The following is a 14,622-nucleotide window of genomic DNA, read 5'->3' as shown; positions in this document are numbered from 1 at the left end:
TGTGATCTTGGTGCATTATTTTGCCTCCCTGGGTTTCTCTTTCCCATCTGAAAAATGGGACTGATAGAACACGGACCTTGGGGTGAGTGATAGGGTTACCTGCCTGGTTTCCTGCCTATTAATTGCCTTCTTTCAATACACCAAGCCTGTCTGGTGTGGGGAAGGGCTGATGACACAGGTTGGGGGGCTAGAGACTAGCCAAGGTCATGGGCTGGTAATGGGGCCTGGAAAGGACCTGCTGGCTCAGCTGAGCTGTGAAGCAGTCTTCCTTCTCTGCCCGTGGGTCTCTGAGGAACGTGGTGGCTTAGCTGATTTGTTCTGGGAAGGGGACGCTAGATGTCTGCCCCTTCTTCCTCAGGAGACACCCGTGGCAGTGGCTGTGCTGACAGGCCTCCTGGCTTTCTTGCTAGGGTGGCTGGCAGCTCTGGAAGGCCGGCTGTGCCCAGATCACCCCAAGGGAAGAGGGAACTGCAAAGAGGGAACTGTCCATGGCAAAAAAGAAAGGAAGGCTGGTGGCAAGAGAGCTGGGGAGACTGGCTGTGACAGGTTGGGAGGGGGCAGCCTTCTGTCTTGGGGTCCCTCAGTGCTCACTAGTTAGTGTCCTGCTTTCTATGACCTCTGTCACTCACTGGCCTAGGCTTTTTAATATTTCATGGCCCTTTCAAGCTGCCCCCCTGCCCCAGCCCACACAGCCCTCTTTGTCTGCCTGCTACCACCCCCATCCCTGTCACTGAATTACTGACCTAGAGGCTGCCTCTGCCTTCCCACAGCCCCAACAGCAGCATCTATCCTTGTTGCTTTCCCCGTCCCTCCTGACTTCCCTATCCCCTACCTCCACTTGTGACACCCCCCTCCCACCTTTCTGTGGGTCTGTCCCCTCCTCTTGACCATCTCCTTGCCCTTTTCCTCCATTTTCCTCTTTTGTTGGCCTTCTCCTACCCAATGGAAAAGAAACCACGGCAACTGGTCCTGTCTGGCTGTTCCCCATCCACCCCTTCCTGCCATCCCCCGCTCCCCCCAGCTGGGCTGGCCAGCCATGAGAGCTGGTTTTATTTATTTTTCTGTTTGTTTGGGAAGAGGGCAGTGGCGGCTCTGGGCCCTGGCTGCTGTGCTCTGCTTAGAGCAGCGGGCAGGCAGCCGCGCTGGCCTCCCAGGAATGTGGCTGGGACGCCCCACGCTATATTTATTCCCCTTCAGCTGCTGGCCCCAGCAGGGCAGAGCCAGGCCTGCCTGGTGGCCCCTGGGGAGTCCTGTACTCACCCTCCCTTGTCTGGCAGACCCCACATGGCCCTTGGGCCCACCACTCCCTCCCATGCCTGTGACCTCCTCTCACCTCCTCAGCCTGTCTGGCCTGTCACAGCAACACTTGTTTGTGATGCTGCTATGGGCATATGGTGGGGAAACAGGGGACCTGACACCCAATGTCCTCCATCCAGGGACCTAACCTAGGTCTATAGTCGGTCAGCCAGAACTATGCAAAGAAAGAAAGAAAAGAGGGTGGCGTTTGGCCTAGTGGTAGAGTGCTTGCCTAGTATGCACAAAGACCCGGGTTCCATTTTGGTGTACCACATACATAGAAAAAGCTGGAAGTGGTGCTATGGCTCAAGAGGTGGAGCCTCTAGTCTTGAGAAAGTCCAAGGACACTTCTCAGGCCCTGAGTTCAAGCCCCAGGACTGGCCAAAATAAATCTTTCCGAGCTTCTTTTCACCAAGCCTAGGTCCACTTTTGCCACAGTCCCTCGGCTCTGCTGAAGTTACTGGTAAGGGATAGTGATAGGGTGGAAGTGGCCGGGGCTTGAGCAGCTGTGTTCCAGGTGTCACTGGACAGACACCTCAGATTGCTCACTCAGCCGTCTATGCACACCTAAGTGTTTGCACCTGTGTGTATGCAGAAAGACTCCCTAATGAGGAACACATACTGCCATTGAAGGGAGGGCTATGTCTCCTGACATTGAGGGATGTGGCAGTGATTCCTTCCTGTACCTCAGTGCCGACACCAAGTAATATTTCCTTGTGATCAGTCTCTGCCCCCACCATTACTTCTGTTAGATCATCTATTGTACAGCGACAGTGATAATGGCTAGCTATCCTCAGCCCTTACTGGGGCAGCCACTGTGTTTACAGCTTTCAGGCCTTTGCTCCTTTAATCCCCACAGGAGCCCATGGAGTCTGGTGTTCTTAGCCCCCCCCATATACAGATGAGAAAACTGAGGCTTGGAGAGTTGGTAGCTAGCCACTGGTAAGTGGGACTGGGTCTTAGCAGAACCCATTACAGACTTCCAGTGCCATGAAGACAGCCAGGATTGGTTCCTCTGGCGTTTCCTGCACTTTTGCATATTGTGTGGCACACAAAACAGACTCCCTTAGTACTTACTAAACATAGGCCTTCTGCCTCCTCAGGCTTTATAACCCTTGGTAGTAGGCCTCCCTGCAGCAGAACAATAAGCTGATTTGCTAGTTGGATAGATAAATGAGTACATTAAATAATCAGTTGTGGGACTGAGCGCTCTCAAGGGATACTATTGGTGGGTGTGCTGCTGGACATTTTTTTTTTTTTTGGTATATGGACTCACTGACCTAGTAAAAGGGAAAGAGTTGAGGTGCCAGGGACCATCTATAGGTTGCTGGCCAAACTGGTGGGGTGGGTCGTCTCTTCTCAGCCTCAGCTTTTCCATCTATCAAATGGACTAGGGAAGTCTTTGCCTTGGCTGCTGGCTGCCAGCTGGCCTGAATCAGGGTCTGCCTGGGAGGTTAAGGGGCTGTGGTGGGAAGAAGGAAACAGTGGGTGGTGAAGACAGGAAGATAAAGCTTGGAGCTTGGCTTGGAACTTGAGAAGCAGAGAGACTAGCCCTGACCTGACACAGGCCCTCCCCCAGCAAAATCACCAACCCTTAACCTCCCACTCTTACTTCCCTGCAAGTCCACTTCTGTGACACTTCATGAGTCTATGTGTCAAGAGGAGGAATAGGCTGTCCCCCAGACTAAAACACAGCTCCCCACCCCTTTTCATGCCATTTTCTGTTGACACAGTGACTCCGATAGGGGAAACCCAGCCCCTCATTCTTCCAACCTACCTCCACCAAACCTAGTGGGAAATTGGTTAACTGAGCTCAGAGAAGGAAGACAAGTAGACACGGCCCCTTCCCAAGACTGTCAGCTCTTGGCAGTCTAGAATTTTTAGTGACAGTAATCTAGAGTCATAGACTACTTGGAATGGGAGGATTCGCAAATCAACATTCTTGTCATGCTGGGATTCTAGAATCATAGAAGCCTGGTTTTTTCCTGTGGGATGGAAGCATGAATGGCCACGTTTCAATCTTGTTTGTTATCAGGGGACATTGAGGCTCTGGGAGAAAGCTTTTCTGAGTCACACAGGTTGAACTCCTTAGTCTATTCCTGTGGCAGTAATGCCAGTTCTGCCTTAGGTGGTGGGCTCCAGGCCACACCCCAGGAGGGATGGCAAGGGGATGTGGCTGGCCTGCTGGCACAGGAGGGGTCCTCCCTGTGGCCGCCAGTTGCCTGCTGCCCACGCTTCCCCAGGCACCAGCGTGAGGAGGAAATGCAGGCTGTTGCTTCCAGCGACAGCCGGCAGGTCCGGGCGCCTTCCCAGCTCCCCCTGTGACTCATGGCTGCCTGCAGCTCGCCTCCCCTAGGGGCCTCAGCAGCCCCATCTGTGCAATGGGGAGAGGGAGCTTTACCCACAGCATAGTGTCACAGGGACAGTGAGGCTGGGATTCTGCCCAGGAACACTCTCGGGTTATGGAGAATAGTCCGAAAGAGCCAAAGGATATTTAGCCCTGGACTAAATGATATGGCTACTCTGCATATTCCCCTCAAGCCTAAGGGAAGTCTGACTTGGTCTACCTAAGCAAGATGTGTTATGGATGGTCAGTGGACAGAGAGGGTAAGACTTGAGTCCATTTCTTCTAGGAAGAGCCATAAGATGGGAGGTCTCTTGGGTCTCTTTCCTGACTGCAGTATACCCCATCTGCAAAATGGAGCTAGTCATTCACACAGTGCTGGATGTTGGGGGTGCTAAAGCAAGTGGCAAATACTTGGCTGCAGAAATGAGGTGGGGTGTGTGGTTGGGTACAGGAATGGCTTAGGGCAGGTAAGAAGCTAGCCAATGAGGCATTGTCCAGCAGAAAATCCCAGCTATTTTACAGAAGTGTTGTCCATACTTTTCTTCTGGGAAGGAAATCAGGCAAGCAGGACAGGGAGAAGAAGCCCCTCCCCAGTCAGCCCACTTGATGACATGGAAGCTGGGCAGGTGTGCCCCTCGCACTGTGGGAGGGCTGGAATGTACTCCCATGCTCTGGTGAAGGGCCGGGCCATCCTCAAGATTTCAAAGCCTTCCCTTAGGGTCTTGTGCCCTCCACCCCATCCTGAGCTGCTGCTGTGGAGCTAGCAGATGCTGTTTCATGGGCAGAGGCAAGTGGGAGGCCTCCGGAAGGTCCTCCTGGGAGGTTGGGGGGGGCAGGGGAGGCAGCGGGGGTGTTGGCAGCTGCCAGCCAGCTAGACTGGCTCACAGTATGGCTTCCCAGGTCCCCAGGCCAGGGCCTAGGGCATGGTGCTTTGGAGTTGAGTCTAGTCCCTCCTGCCCCTGTTTTTTCTCCACTGCCTTCTCCAGGCTCCTGAGCTCTGGCCCCCTCCCATCCCTGGCTGCATCCCTGGCTGTGTCTGCAGACCCCCCCTCCCCCCGGAAGACAGGGTGGAGGCACAGCGGGCTCAGAACAGCGGGTGCCCGAGCAGCCAAGTATTTGCGTGAGCTGTCAGAGACAGACAAGCATGTGGGGAATTTGGTGCATGTGGGGCTGGGGGAAGCAGCCGGGTGGGCAGGCCGGCAGGCAGGCAGGAAGGCAGGAGGAGGAGGGAAATAGAGGCTGCCTCCTGGCCTGTTGAACCCTAAAGAGATTATCACTCTTTTCAGTTCTAGAGGCTGCTTTAGCCAGATGCCCTCTGCCCATACCCGAGCCGTGAAGAAGTGGGCTGACCATCTGAGATGGTGCTCATGCCGGGGAGGGGACGCCTTGGTTCAGCCTGGAGCCTGGAAGAGTTGCTCTTTGGTGAATTGTTGAGCCAGGCAGGAATCTAGATTGTGCCTGACTGTGGCCTCCAGGAAATAGCAGCTGTCATGCTTACCCCCACCCCCTCAGCCTGGCACAACTTGTTTCCTGGCCAGGGTCCGGCTGGGGCAGATTGGAGGAGCCTGGTATTGCCCGGCCTGGGCAAGGAACAGGCAGGGTGGAGGGGGTCATGTTTATAAGCTTAAAGACAGTTTGTGTGCTATAAGGGGGGCCATAAGCCTTGTAGCCACTGTAAAGAGACCCCCAACTCAGTTGTCTTATGGTCCACTGCTAGATCTGTTAGTCACTAGTCCAGGGCCTGGAGATGAGTAATGCCAAGAGGGTATACACTAGCCCAAGATCATGCAGTGTGGTTACCCACCCTTCCCCTTCCCTTCATATGGGTGTGGTCGTGGGGGTTGGGAGCAGCTTTGGGGTTTGCTTGTGGGGGGGAGGTTAGGGGTTATATTTACCCAGTTCTGAAGAGGGGAGACTGGGAGCAGCTGTTGAGGGGTGCATAGAATCCTGGAACTGCATTTAGTCTGGACAGAAATATCCTCACCCACCCACCCACCTACCAGGCTTCAGGCTTGTCCCCTGAGGGGCAGCTTGCCTGGGCCTGGCGGCTGGCGGGACAGGCAAGATGACCCGATAGGCTTTTCCCAGCTCAGGTTTCGATGAAACAGGAACCAGAGCTGCAGCCTGGGCCGTGGGGCCAGGGCAGCCGGAGCCTGGGGGCCAAGGTGGCCTCCCTCACCTCCCCCTCCTTCTCTTCCACGTCGTCGCGCAGCCTTCCCTTCAGAGGCCTAGGGAAGCAGCAGGTTATTTATCAAGCCAGCCTCCCTGCCGCGTCTGCCCGCTCCTCCCCCCCCACCCCCCAGTGCTGGCGGCCATGAGCCCAGCCGAGCAGGGTGAGCTGAGCAGGGTGAGCTGGGCGGGCGGGTGGCGGGATTAGCTCAGGAGACATGAGTCACCCCATCTCCAGCAGCCCCACGAGGCCCTGCGGCCTGGCAGGCAGAGCACACACACACACACACACACACACACACACACTCATGCATCCCGCACACAGCTCGCCCGGGAGCACACAGAACAGCCACCATCACAGTACACATAATCCCACACGGATCAGCACTCCCTCACACATGCAGGCCCAGACTCGGCTACATGTATGCAGCATCCAGAAAGTAGCCCAAGCACTGAGCACACATATGCTAGCACATACACAAGCAGACGCCGACCCAGGCAAACTGGATATACACAGTCACGCATGGGTGTGCCTCCTGCCAAGAGGCCACACACCCCCTCGGGAACCGTACACACTGTGCCAATTTAGGCAGTGCTACATGTCCTCCAGTCACAGCTTCAGGCAGTGGTCCCTAGCCCAGAGCTCACACCTGATGAGGCTTAGACCAGGAGCCTGCACACAAATATGTTGTCCAAGTGGTTAGGGGGCCACAAAAGAAGGCCTGCTGTCAGGTTTACATAGAATAAACTTCCTCTCAATAATATGCGATTCCATGGAGTGAAGGTGGGGATGGGAGCTTTTCCCATTACCTAGTTGCTCTGGGCCCATCTGAGGACTCACTTGTTCTCTAGATTGGGAAACTGGCTCAAACAGAGTTAGTGGGGTGGGGAAGTGGGGGAGAGATGCATTGGAACTAGGAAGAGGAGAGGCTGGAGGGGAGATACTTTTGAAAATAAATTTCCCCAGGATCCTTGGTGACTGCCTGATCTTTCTACCCTGGGTTGGGGCTATGAGAGATGGAGGCATGGGTAGGCATTTAATGCGACCCTGCTGGAGTGGGTCATGTCCTAGGAGTTCTTCTTCATCCTGGTACCTACTTTTCTCTGTCCTCTTGGTTCCCAAGTCTGTCGTTGTCCAAGGTTGCCCCTTCACATACAAGTGGCACCTTGTTATACGTGTGCATGCACACACATATGCTAGTCTCATTATTGAGAAACTCAAGGCTTCCCCCATTCTTGCCAGTCCTGGGGCTTGAACTCGGGGCCTGAGTACTGTCCTTATGCATTCTCAAGGCTAGCGTTCTACCATTTGAGCTACAGCACCACTTCTAGCTTTTTCTGTGTATGGGTGCCAAAGAATCAATCCTGGGTCTTCATGCATACTAGGCAAGCACTCTACCACTAGATCAAACTCCCAGCCCCTCGGGGCTTTTTTTTTTTTGCTCAAGGCTGGCACTCTTACATCTTTTTGCTGGTTAATTGAAGGTAAGGATCGCATTTTGTCCACTTGAGCTGAATTTGGACCATAGTCTTCAAATCTCTGGCTCCTGAGTAGCTAGGATTGCAGATGTGAGCTGGAGATTTAGAGCTTGGCCATGGCCCTGGTGCTTAGTCCACAGCCATGCAAAGTAAGCACAGAGCTGGCCTGAACAGAGGTCTTGGTTGGAGAAATACCCTCAGGGACTCTGTAAGACTTTGTTCTCTTGTTGGGGTTAAAGCCTCAACTGAAGGTACAGTCACTTCTCATATACTGGGTAGCAGACTGTCTTCCCGAAGAGAATAGAGTCCAGTGGAGTGGGCTTCATGATTTTGAAGGCCTTTGGACTCTTACCTTCTAACACTTAGACTCTGGATTATTTGGGGCCTATCAAGGCCTGAACAGGTAAGGACAGAGAAAGAAGGGCTCAGAAATAAAAGCATTAGTGGACTGCCAGTAAGATTATAAGACCTTCTGAGCCAAAGACTCTGCATTGGACAAGCCCAAACATCTGACTTCATCACTACCTTCTGGGCAGTTATGGGTCAATCTGCCAAGCTCTGATCTCACTTTTGTCATCTATAAAATGGAACATGCCTCACCTGTCTTAAAGCTACAGGTTCTAAAATAGATGGTATGGCTGGGGGTGTGGCTCAGTGGTAGAATATATGCTTAGCATATAGGAAGCCTGGATTTAACGGGAAGGGTCGTTAAAATAATGGAGTTCTCACTAGACTCACTCTGTTGCAGCCCCATATGCCTGTCCTCTATTTTATTTGTGGGGGGGGGGGTTAGCACCCTGCAACAAAGCCCCTGAATTAGTTGGCCTTTGCCTTAGAGCTGTTTTCAAATTGGAATGTTGAGGCTTAAGAATGGTGTGGCTAAGCTGGCTGGGACAGCAGGTAGGAATTGGTTGGACTCAGAACCAGGGTGGGGGGCATCCTTGGGTAAATTCTTGGAAGGTTCACAACATGTGAGGAGAGAAAGCCAGCGATAGTTCTGAGACTGTTTTGTAACCCAGCACTCAACACAGCAAGACCACTACAAGCTAGACTTTGCAGGGTAATGAGGAACTTAGCACATACCTGTATGGCAGTAATACCAGGAATTGCAGAAATCTACGAAGTGTTAACTAGAGCAAGCATGAGTGGAGAGCCAGGGAGCAATGTAGAAAAGGCTGACAGGAAGTGTCATTGGGTTCTTCCTATGTCCAGAAAAGATAGGCCTAGGTAGGTGGCAATACCTTCTACTAACCTTTAGGCTCTACAGCTTAGGGACAGGGGCTCTGTGTTGGGGGCTGTGGAGACAGCATGAAGACTTGGCCTACAACTTTAAGGCAAATGGGCAGAACTGAAACTAAGACCTTGGTCATCCAACACCCTGCTCCTCACTGTTAGGCTGGAAGGTGGTGATAAATGTAGTACTATCATTTGTTGAGCACCTATTGCAAGCCAGGTTCAGAGCTTTGGTTAGTTATGTTATAGTCAGGATCCTTAGAGGTTGGGGCTTACTGTCTGCATTCCATACAAGGGGGCATAGACTTACCCAGCTTGAGAAACTTGTATGTGGTCCTCTGGGTTGCTGCAGAGCTGGGAGAGAAGAACCCTGGTTCCAAAGCCTGTGCTTAGGGGGCAACCTCCTGAAGTCCTGATGAATACTGGTTGGCAGCTGGGCCAGTCCCTCCTCATGCCCAGCCAGTCCATACCTATCCTGGACCCCCTGGCTTGAACTCAAAGGCCCTGGGACTGCTGAACCTTTCGGCTTAGTGAGGATGAGCCCTCTGTAGAGGGTGTCCCTGTGGACTCGGTTACTAGGCTAGGCCATCTAGGACCTAGCACAGGGTCCCACACCACTGCCACCCCTTACCTGGCTGAGGACCTTTCACCTTTCTGAGGAGTCCTGCAGCAGTAGCAGGCATTCCTTTTTAGTACAGAGGCAATCAGAGTGAAACCTCTTTCCCCGATCCTCTGGTCAGTTGCTCACCTAACCTAAGAGAGCATCAGGCTCCATGTGGCCCTTGAGAGCTCACTAAGTTTCCAAGCTACAAATGCAGCAGTGGTACTCACTAGATGCAATGTTGAAAAAGAATTATCCAACTTGTGGGTGGGGACCAGAAGAGAAAGCCTGGGATAGAGTGAGGGAAGGGGTGACCTGTCCACAAAGAAATTCACTCATTACCTGAATTATGTAACTGCAAACCTTCTGTATATCACCTTTATATTTTTTAAGATTAAAAAAAAGTTCCCAAGTCAAGTTGGCATTACTTGGAAGTTGGGCTGTGCCTCAGATCACTTTGCCGGCCTGCCTGCCTGCCTGCCTGCCTGCCTTCTTTCCTTCCTCCCTCCCTCCCTCTCTCTTCCTTTCCCTTTCTCCCTCTCCCTCTCTCTCCCTCTCTCTCCCTCTCTCTCCCTCTCTCTCCCTCTCTCTCTCCCTCTCTCTCCCTCTCTCCCTCTCTCCCTCTCTCCCTCTCTCCCTCTCTCCCTCTCTCCCTCTCTCCCTCTCTCCCTCTCTCCCTCTCTCCCTCTCTCCCTCTCTCCCTCTCTCCCTCTCTCCCTCTCTCCCTCTCTCCCTCTCTCCCTCTCTCCCTCTCTCTCTCTCTCTCTCTCTCTCTCTCTCTCTCTCTCTCTCTTCCAGTTCTGGGCTTGAGCTCAGGGCCTGAGCACTGTCCTTGGACTTTCTCAAGGCTAGAGCTCTACCACTTGAGCCTCAGCACCACTTCCGGCTTTTTTTTTTCTATGTATGTGGTACCGAGGAATCGAACCCGGATCTTCATGCATGCTAGGCAAGCACTCTACCACCCTGGCCCTCTTTCTTTCTTGTGCTGCTCCTGGGGCTTCAACTCAGAGCCTGGGCACTGTCTTTGATCCTTTTTTGCTCAGGGCTAGCTTGTGCCTGGAATCCTAGCTACTCAGGAGTCTGAGGTCTGAGGATTGCAGTTCCAGGCTACTGGTTTTAAAGTCTTATGAGATTCTTGTCTCCAATTAACCACCCAAAAGCTGAAAGTGGAGCTGTGGCACAAGGGATAGAGCACTAGCCTTGAGCAAAAAAAGCTCAGGGACAGCACCCAAGCCTTGAGGTTCAGCCCCAGGACCAACACACACACACACACACACACACACACACACACACACACACACACACACACACACACACACACACACACACACACACACACACACACACACACACACACACACACACACACACACACACACACACACACACACACACACACACACACACACACACACACACACACACACACACACACACACACACACACACACACACACACACACACACACACACACACACACCCCTTGTTTGATGGGCTGGCTTTGAGCCAGTCCTCAGATCTCTGCCTTATCAAGCATGAACCAATGTTGGACCCCTTTCTAGTTAGATTCTTCATCTGTGAAATGTCTGGGGCCCCTGCACCTTCTGTGGTAGAGGTTTGTGTCCTAAGGCCGTCACAGATCCCCTAATAAGCCCTGTAGTGGCATTTAGGGCTCTTTCCCTCACCTTGTGCACATATCAGGAGGAGCAGGGTGGACTTTGAGTTGAGCCAGCCTGTGTTAAGTTGTCTTGAGCAACCTCAGCCAGTCACTGCTGCACTGTCTGAGCCCTGAGTATCCACATCTGTGAAATGAGAGAACTGGGGAACCTCCGTCTTTGGGCTGCGGTAAGTATGAAACAAGATGATGTTCGTAGAGCATCTGCACATTGTGGCAGTAGGGCTCCCTCCCCCCGAACACTGGCCTGGTTCCTGTCTCTCCAGCCTTAAGGATTCTGGGAAAGACACTGTGCCAGTCTGCTGGCTCAGCCAGCCTGGCCAGTGACCTTCAGAGCACCCAGGCTGTCAAGGCCGCCTGGCTGCCTGCTGGGCTGGCGGCGGGCATGGGGGATCGCCAGCCAGCTCCTGCCTAATGCTCCGCCCCTGCTCCCACTCTCCCTCTCTGCGCCTGTGTGTGAGCTAATTAATCTCAGCCCCTTTGGGAAATTAGAACGCTGCAGCCATGGCCTCCTCAGCCTTACAGCGCCTGTGCTGCTACGGGGCCATGCCAAGACCTGCTGGGGTTTGGGAGCATTGGGGTAAAAGCGGGAGCAGCAGAATGAGCTGAGCAAGCCAAGGGTCTCCCTGAGAACCCCCATTTTCTTGACTGGGGAGCTCAGTCTCCTCTCTTGAGAGATAGCTTCCATCAGGTCAACAGGCAAACAAAAGCTCAACCACTGTGAAACACCTGAATGTGCGAATGCCAAAGCCTCTTCAACCTGGTAACTTCTCACCCCACATCCACCTTATTGTGGGGTCTTCTTGCTTACCAGGTTGGGCTGCTGAAAACTGGTGTAATTAGGGGGTTTTGCTTGGGAAATTAATTTGAAAACAATTAATCGGTTCTGGAGGTGGCAGGCTCCACGCCTGGCTGGCATTGCTGATGTCATTGTTGACCTGCTGTAGGCATGCAGCTTCCTGGGCAGGCGAAAGGGGACCCCAGTGACCCAGCTTAGAACCCTGGAATAAGCACATGGACCTATGTCCTGGGCGGAGTGTGTGAGCTCAACCCGCTGAGGCTATAAGAACTCAACCACTTGTGCAGCTGTTCACCCAACCATTGTCAGCCATTGTCAGCGTCCTCTTAACTGATTCCAGTCTCTCAAGTACCCCAGCCAACACAGACCACTGTATGTCTAGTTTTTTCTTCCAAAACTACTTTCTCAAGGACAACCACCAATGTGTTTTCCCAAGAGGAAGAAGGACATGATAGCCTAGACCCAGATTTGCACAGGTTGTAAGGCTGTGCCACCCAGTCGGGTGGGCTAGGGATTAGTTTTTTAATCTTTGGGTACTGCAGCTATTGCAACTCCACAGACACCCTTCTCTGTCAGGTGAGGGTGATGGGCCCCCTAGGAAGATGGGTCATCCCTCTCCAACCTGTCACCTCTGTTACCATTTTGCTGCCTCCTCCTCCACAGCCCCGTATGGACACAATACCAATGCCCTGTGTGCATACACAAGGGCTTCCCTCACCGTCCCATTTATTCAAGAAGACCTAAATGGAATGAGGCAAGAGCCCAAAAACCCATCCCCTCTCCCCATTATCGCTTCCAGTCTACTTTCAATGCTACTGACCATACCTTCAGCTTGACCAAATCTAATGCCTGGGAGAATGTGGGGCTATTCCATTCAGACGAGGAAGGATCATGGTTGGGGCAAGAGGTCTGTGGGCCTAGGGACAAGGTCAAGGATGCTAACTTCCCACCCTATCCCCAGGCCACTGAGGTGAGGCATATGATCCCTTCAGATTGTTGGTTCCCCCAAGCTGTGTGGCCTTGGGTAGGGTCCCTTACTTTTTCTGAGGGAAAGTGGGGGGAGATTTGGGTGAGGGGGGGATCAAAAGACTGTTGTTCAGGAAGGCATACCCCTTGAAGAGTTTGGCTAGGCACCAGGCCATTTGACTGGTGGACGCATGTTCACCCATTGCCTGAACATACTATGTGTGTTAGGCATGGGGTCTGAGGGAAGTCAGTTCCTTTGTCACCCTCGTCTAAGAAGTCCTTCCTGCTAGGTACTGCTCCCCAATGTTCTTCCATTGCTCAATGGTTAAGGTTCTCTGTTGAAACTGTTGCTTATTGTGTGTGTCCTAGAGATTGAGAGCTCCTTGAGTGTGTACACGCATGGAAACTCCTGTGTCCTAGTACCAGAGGGAGCGGATTCACCACAGCAAAGGTGGGTCACCGGGCTCCTGTGTTCCTGTTTTACGGATGGATGGGTCAGTTAATTCCTGATGAGGACATTGTTCCACCAAAGTCACAAAGCCTGTTCGAGGGGCAGAGCCAGTCTGGCACAAGTGCCACTTGTTTTTTTTGGGGGGGGGCACGGAATCCTGAGGCTTGGACTCAGGGCCTAGGCACTGTCCTTGGACTTTTCTCAAAGCTAGCACTCTCCCACTTGGGCTGCAGCACCACATATGGCTTGTTTATGTGGTGCTGAGGAATCGAACCTCAGGGATTCATGCATACTAGGCAAGCACTCTACCACTAAGCCACATTCCCAGTGCAAGTGGGGCCACTTAGTGCCCTCTAAGGCCTTCCTGGACTTCTAGACACTCCCCCACCCACTCCTCACCTGAACCCTACACCTGGCAAATGGTATGTCCTGGTGTGTCCTTCAGTCTTGTTTCTCAGAGAATGTGAGTGAGGGATGGGAGGGCAGGCCTTAATCTCAGGGCCTCAGTTTCTTTGTAAAACAAGAATCCCAGTTCCTCTCCCTATAGATATATAGTGCTTGGGGCAGAGGTAGAAATGAATTGGTGCCCAGACCCAGTAAAAGCTCCTTCAGTGTTCACCATCATTATTATTACTTGACACTGTTATTGTTATCACTGCATTATTATTCATGCTCCCAGGGCCCCAGCAGCTGCTGTGGCTGGGCCTGGATGGCAGAGCTCTGGTCTGCAGAAAAGAAGTTGCAGTTTCTAATTAGCCAACACTCCAGTGAGAAGGTCTGCGTTTTTATTTTTTGCTGCTTGCCCACCTGCCCAAGGCTTTCCTAGGCACTCTTATCCATTGGTCTGGGACCATGGCCTCCTCCTGAGCCTCAGGTAGGTGGGCACTAGCCCCCGGCAGAAAGCCTCCCCAAATTTCCCCTCTGCCACTCCCTCTGCCTTGCAGATCTCTGGGGCCATGAATCATTTATGAAGCAAAAATGAAACCAATTAAGGACAAACTTTGAAAGCCTCTAATTGCTGCGCCTGGTGGCACCGAGGAGTGAGGGGAGACAGGCCTGCTGCTGCGGACTCTCCTTGGCCCAGGCCTCCTTCCCAGGCCGCTTGCCCACCCCGTCTCTGGGCGCCGAAGCCTCCCGCCTCCCCGCCGCCTCGCGCCCAGTCGGTCGCGGCCGTGCCTGCACGCCCTGGCCAGCTCAGATCCGGCGCTTGGCCGGTCCCAGGCCGACTAATTAGGCCCGGCTCCTGCCCGTGCCCGCGCAGCCCCTGCCGCTCCAGGCCTCAGGTGATGGCGGCTGTGCCCACCCTTCTGGGGCCAATGCCCCAAAGCTGGCCGTCTTTCTCAGGCAGGGGCCAGCTCTGCTCACCTGGCTTAACCCAGGCGAGACCAGAAGACCTTGTGTCTGAATCAGAGCTACACAGCCCAGCAGGGACAGGCCAGAGAGTGCTGTGATGCACCCTAGAGAGGAGAATCTTAATCCTCCCACAGAGGAGAGGGGCAGGGGGGGCAGGCAGTGTTGAGCTCCTAGCATGTTGCATTGCTGTGTGAAATGTACTTGTCAGCTTTGCCATCTAGTGTTCTTTTGCAGGTCTCTTAGCCTCAGTTT

General features: G+C 53.2%; 1 protein-coding gene across 3 annotated transcripts in view; it reads left to right on the top strand.

Annotated features, from left to right (window-relative positions):
- Cxxc5 (CXXC finger protein 5) overlaps positions 1 to 14,622 on the top strand; it is a 37,818-nt gene that overhangs the window by 7,122 nt on the left and 16,074 nt on the right. The window contains exon 1 of one of the 3 annotated variants that reach the window (XM_090331409.1): positions 12,719 to 13,017. The exons of the other annotated variants lie outside the window; for them this stretch is intronic. The gene's annotated coding sequence lies outside the window, so the exon portion shown is untranslated. Of the gene's footprint in view, positions 1 to 12,718; positions 13,018 to 14,622 lie in introns of those variants that run through there. 3 annotated transcript variants of the gene reach the window in all.

Source organism: Megascapheus bottae, chromosome 4 (assembly GCF_031878675.1).
Source record: "Megascapheus bottae isolate mThoBot1 chromosome 4, mThoBot2.hap1, whole genome shotgun sequence".
Lineage (NCBI taxonomy): Eukaryota > Metazoa > Chordata > Mammalia > Rodentia > Geomyidae > Megascapheus > Megascapheus bottae.
The sequence above is the reverse complement of the archived record's forward strand: the minus strand, read 5'-3'. Positions and strand labels throughout refer to the sequence as shown.